Genomic DNA, 6,172 nt, shown 5'->3' with positions numbered 1-6,172 from the left:
CTCTGGACCTTCGATGTCCTAGCCTAGCTGCTGGTACACAGCTCAGTTCACTAATGTTTGGTGAATGACTTCAGTAAAGGTAAAAGGGAATGCTCTGGGAATTGTAATAAGAATCAAAGACACTTGACATATTAAGATTTCGTTAAATGGGGTCTAAGGCAACTTGACAATTTGTAATGGAAATTTATTGCTAGCCCATGTTCCAGTGTTACCAGCTGTGATGGTAAAAAAAAAAAAAAAAAAAAAAAAAAAAAAAAAAAAAAAAAAAAAAAAAAAAAAAAAAAAAAAAAAAAAAAACAAAAAAAACAAACAAAAAAAAACAACCCTAAACCAAAACACAATAAGGGCCACTTGGCATTTGCTTAACTCTAGGATTTTTTTTTCCTACTGCCTTGCCTTTCACAATTCTTTTGAGCATCAGAAAAAGAAGGAAGCTGTGGTTTCTTGAGTAACACAAGTCTTGGAAACTTTGGGGCTTTTATAGCACAAATAAGAATTAGTTGACCGCAGCAAGAACGCACTGGGGGCTGGGAGATAGCTCAGAGTAGAGTGTTTAGTGTTTGTGTAGCATGCACAAGGACCTGAGTTCCATCCCAAGTGCTCTATAAAATTGGCCTAGTGGCTCATACTTACAATACAAGTACTCAGGAGGCAGAGGTAGGACTATCACAAGTCCAAGGCACATAGGGAAGTTCAGCTAGCTAGGGAACCAGAGGCTAGTTCTGAGTAAATGAGATGGTTTAAAATGGGGCATTTTCATAGGGGCTTTCCAATGTCCCTTCTCTGCAGGCAAGCCCAGATCCTATGGGAGCTGGTACTGTTTGGATCTAGAGGACCATATTTAAGTCTTGAGCATGTCCCCGCTTGGCTGGGCCCTGAACTCATGCCATTCCAAATGTTAGGAAAGTACTGTATCACCCAACTATACATCTGAGTCCCTGGTTTCCAGTATTTTAATCACCAGTTAGAAAATCTTCCTGTTAGTGTCTTTGACTCCTAAAACTTGTCTGAATCATCAAGTGTCTGCCACAAATCCACTGACTACAGCTCATTAGTCATTAGTAAAATACCAGCCTGAACTCTGTCCCCTTTAACATCACACTTACCAACTGTTGACATGAGGAACATGAAGCCTTCTTCGCCTCTCTCCTTGAAATCTTCCCTCACCACCAACTCTCGAACTCCTCTGTTCACAGACATAGCTAATGGCTGCCCCTGAGCCATCTCTGGGCAGGTTGGAGGTCTGCCTGCAGTGTGGGCTGCACACAGATGTCTCTGTGAGTGTGAAACGGGACATAATGCCTGCCAGCCACACACTAACAGGAGCCTGTCACATCTTCCTCTGGTGGGAGATGGCCAAGCTGGAAAGAACTATGGTAATGGAATTAAAACCACCCAAGCTCCCTGCCTCACAAAGTCCGTGGTGTTTGTTCCTGCATTCTGACAATGTCCTGATGCAGAGCTTCTTGATGAGGTGGACATTTTGATTGTACTCTTCTCTGATGAATTTTTAAAAATGATTTTTGTTTCTATTTTATTTTATTTTAGTTTTTCGAGACAGGGTTTCTCTGTGTAGCTCTGGCTGTCCTGGAATTCTCTCTGTAGATCAGGCTGGCATTGAGCTCACAAAGATCTTCCCACCTCTGCTTCCCAAGTGCTGGGATTAAAGGCGTGTGTTACCACCACTCGGCTGTTCTTTGCTGAATGTAATGATGTTTCATTTAATTTGCAAATTGTCTGTTTTAAGCCAGGTGTGGTGGTGTACGCCTTCAATCCCAGCACTCAGGAGTCAAAGGCAGGTGATCTCTTAGTTTAAAGCCAGTCTGGTTTACAAAGTGTGTACCAGGACAGCCAAGACTGTTACATAGAGAAACCCTGTCTCAGAACTGCGCCCCCCCCACCAAAAAAAATTCTTGACCTGCTTTAATGGCTAGAGAAGAATTCTCTTACACAGAAAGCTACTGATTTACCCAGTTACCTCCTAATGTTGGACAGGTAGGCTGTTCTCAGATTTTGTTTGTTGGATGTTGTTACATCTTGCCTAGACTAGGAATATGACGCTTGTCACAAGGCCTCTGATGGATATGGTACAATCAAATGCTTGTTCCCCACATGGCCAGCAACTGCAACCAGGCACTGGCCTGGCTCTGTCTCTGTCATGGCTTTGACATACTCCAGTGGGTCTGAAGGAACCTTTGTACACTTGTTCTGGTACCAACAGACCCTAGGAAAGACTTGGCTCCTAAGTGCCCATAGAATTCACATCAAATACTGCATTTTGTATCTAGACTCTTGCTCTGTTTCTCATTTTTTCTCGGTGTCTTGACCCTGACTCCCTTAATTTAGACCAAGGAATACTTGTGTGGTGGACATGACAGTGGTCACCCAAATAACTTCAGGCAGGAAGTGTGTGGGTTCCTCAGTGGCTCAGGGAGCTGTTTGTAGACAACTCTACAGAAAATGCATTTATTGAACATAGGATGCAATTTCTCTCTCTCCCTCTCTCTTTCTCTCTCTCTCTGCTTCATGCTTGTGGGCCAAGATATGATCTCTCAGCTTCTTGTCCCTGCCACCATTGTCTGTTGCTTGTTGGCGTGCCTCTGCTCTACCATCTGGACTCTGATCTTTCTGGAATCATAAGCCCCAACAAACTTCCTCATCTTTAAATTGCCTCTGGGTATGGTGTTTTAATCACAGCAACTGGAAAGTAACTAATGTAGTCATCCCCCCAAGGCTGGATTCCGCTGGCCCGAAACATCTGGTTCTCTGTCTCTTCAATATGAGATGACTCTAATCATCATCAATGCGTGCCAGGAGGCTATCTGAGGCCTGTGTCAAGCCTGAGTTGCAACCTTCTGCCTCACCTCTACTTCCTTCCCTCCTTGCTTCCATGGACTTCCATGCTGCGATGGAGAAAAACATGTCCACAGTTTCCTCCACTCAGATCTCCATCCAGCATCTGCTGCTCTTAGAAGCCAACCACTGACACCAGTCCTCACTGCGAGGGCACAGCTATCTTCTGCAGTAGCTGGCTAAACCTTGGCATGTGATGCTGGTGGGCTGTTCTTCCCTTTCCTGAGCCCTTGTGTGGGAGGCTGCTGCAGCCCTGGCCTCTTTCGATGCTGTCCTCACATAAGTTGGGGCACCACTGATCTCTGGTTAGGGCAGCTTCCAGCTCTTCTCTGGGTTGATTTTCATCTCCGTTCCTGCCCCCCCTTTTTGAGACAGCGTTTCTCTGTGTAACAGTCCTGGCTGTCCTGGAACTCAATTTGTAGATCAGGCTGCTTCAGACTCACCGAGATCCACCTGCCTCTGCCTCCCAAGTGCTGGGATTAAAGGCATGCACCACCACAGCCCAACCTCCACTTCCTTCTTAAAACTCCACAAAGATCCACTGAGTTCTAGTGCCAGGGAGATGAGGATGTGTGTATGAGCACATTCCTTCCTTGTCTCTCATCCTTCTATACCTCGCCCTGTCTTCACTTCCTGGTGGGGACATAACTGTCTCCCTTGTGGCCACATCCCATGGTCACCTTTCTACTCTTGCCCCTTTGCTCTCTTCCACATGACAGCCAGGAACTTCTAAGACTCACACTTACTCTTTGGCATGAAATTCCCTTACCTAAAGGATACCATTGACTCTTTATAATTCATATGACAACACCCAGACTCTTAGGAGAACACAGGTGAGCATCCGTGGTCCTGAGCCACTTCCCTTTATGGTGCCCATGGCCCTGAATGTTCCTCTGGCATTCTGCATACTGTAAGTGCCTGCAAGCTTGCAAGGATCTGCTGGAGGCCATTCCTTCTGCCTACAGTGCTTGTCCCAAAGTTCTCTACACGTGGAATTGCCCTTCCTTCCAGATTTAGATCAATTGTTAGCCTTTCCAGGAACACTTTTTGTGAACTTCCAGGCAGAGCTAAGAAGCCCTTCTCAATGATATAAATAGTATGCATTATTACCACTTACCTTTATTACTTAGTTGAGACTTCTCTCAAGTACCTTGTGTCTTTTGAAGGCAGCAAGCAAGTCTTATTTTGTACCTTGGAACTCCATCACCTGCATGGCACTTGACATAGAGCAGGCACTTTCCTGAGACATAGTCCAGTGCCCTTGATTTATGGTGCTGAATTGTTTTTGCAAAATGTTCTATCAGTTTAAATTGTTACAAGCAGTGTGCAAATGAACCAATTGCATTATAACCTCCCAAAGTTGGGCATTGCTAGTCTTAAATTTGATGGCTATAAAATGCTCTGCCTTGTTTTGATTGCATTTTTAATAGATATTGGGATTAAACATTTCCCCATGTGCATTACTGATTAATAGCATCTCTTGTCATATGGATTATGTATTCATGTCCTTGCCTTTGCCTAATAACCAACTGTCTCAAGACAGTTTTTCTTGACTTAGAACCATCAGCACTGCAAGGAGTGTCCAAATGGAGCTAGCTGGAATACAGCCCTGTGAATATGAGATAGAAATGACTCTCTTAGAGCTTGGATTTTCTTTCTTTAAAACGACAGGTTTCTTTATTTCTCAGTGGAATCCCATGGTAACTTGTAAAAATCATGGACTCCTGGGCTTACATCTACCGATTTATGTTCTGCCAAAGGAGCTAGGATTTCCCCAACACCCCAGGCGACTTTGGCACTGCTGGGTTAGCCAAGTCGGAAGATTGGCCCTGGGAATCACCCGCCTCCAGCTCTGTAGTGTATGAGCTTCTGTGGAGCCCAGGTACTTGGATCTGGAGCAAAGAAAAAAGGGGGAATCTGTTGCTGTGTTCTGACACCCGAGGCGTTTTATCCAGTCAAGTGCTTTCCTATTTTGTGCAGCTCCAGCGGGAGACACAGCATGAATGCATAGGAACTCCACAGAGGCCACTTTGGGCTCAGCAGATGTGGCAACTCGCTAAAGAGTCCCATTACCCAGCATAGGAGCAGCCGTCTCAACAGCTGGGGTGAGGGCCGGTGCCACCCGATGCAAAACAGGCTCAAAAGCAGCTAGTGTAGAGGCGGCACACAGGGCTTATATCTTTCCACCTGGAATCAGGCATCTTGGTTCTGTTCCCAGGTGGCCGTGTGACTTAATGCGTGTTCGTGTATCTCTCCAGGCCACAGTGGCTTCATCTGTAAAATGGGGATGTAGCAGACCATGCATGGCAGGGGGTTTAACACAGTGCCAGCTGTTTAGTGTGTGCTCAGTGAATGCCAGGCATTGATGTTCTTATGGATTCCTCAATGGGGAGCTGAAGGTGCCTGGGGTGAGAACTCATAAGGATATACAGGGGACATTCAGACAGCATGGAAAGAAGGGGCGGGGCTGCTGCAGAGAGCTTCTGGGTCTCTTTTACTTTGGAAATTGGCATATGGGTAGCAAATGCTAATGTACACACACACACACACACACACACACACACACACAGTGCAAGTCACATAAAGTTCTTTAACACACATTAGTCTTTTGAGCTCAGACATCATCTTCCTTTATCTTCATTACCCAAAGCTGAGAAGACAGGCATGTGCACACATACTGGCACGGACACACACATTTTTAAGCTTTTCTCTTCCTTATTCTAGGTTTTCTCCCACAGTCTAGAGAACAAGCATTAGGAAGACAAGTCAGAGAGATTCTTGTATGAGACTGGGTTGCTGAAGGTCAGAACGAAACGTTCCAAACCCACTGGATCCTGAGACCCTGTAGCGTATGTTTGGTTCAGGAGTTTTAAAATGCTCCTGCACAAAAGAGTCCCTGTCCACCCCACTGTCACCAGGTGGGTTTCAGTCAGACCTTCTCACTGGGCTACTTGCCTCTTTTGTCAGTTTCCATGATGTTTCTCTCTCATTCCTGCCTCACATCCATCCCAGTGGAGGCAGGAAGCATAATCCTGCATCCGGCACCTCTTTCCCTCTCAGGTGGGTGGACTCACAGTGGCATTGTGTTAGTCCCAGTTGTGGGGCCAGTGAGTAAAGGTGCTTCTCATGTAGGTCTGATGGCATGTGACCTCCCTGGACCTCTCCCAGTGGTGGGAGGAGAAATGTGACTCCATGGAGACGTGGAGGTACTCCCAGGTGGCCTCCGATATACTCCCGCTTCCTGCCTCCCTGTCCTGTGTCAGGAAATCCATCAAGCCAAGTCAGACAATGGCTCTACAATTCCTGAGTCTCATCAAAG

The 6,172-nt window shown here is 45.9% G+C and overlaps 1 long non-coding RNA gene across 1 annotated transcript in view; it reads left to right on the top strand.

The window, feature by feature from the left end:
* The window catches only part of LOC118238314, a 39,329-nt gene that overhangs the window by 22,787 nt on the left and 10,370 nt on the right, over positions 1–6,172 (top strand). The window lies entirely within an intron of this gene.

This window comes from Cricetulus griseus, chromosome 2 (assembly GCF_003668045.3).
Source record: "Cricetulus griseus strain 17A/GY chromosome 2, alternate assembly CriGri-PICRH-1.0, whole genome shotgun sequence".
NCBI lineage: Eukaryota > Metazoa > Chordata > Mammalia > Rodentia > Cricetidae > Cricetulus > Cricetulus griseus.
The sequence above is the reverse complement of the archived record's forward strand: the minus strand, read 5'-3'. Positions and strand labels throughout refer to the sequence as shown.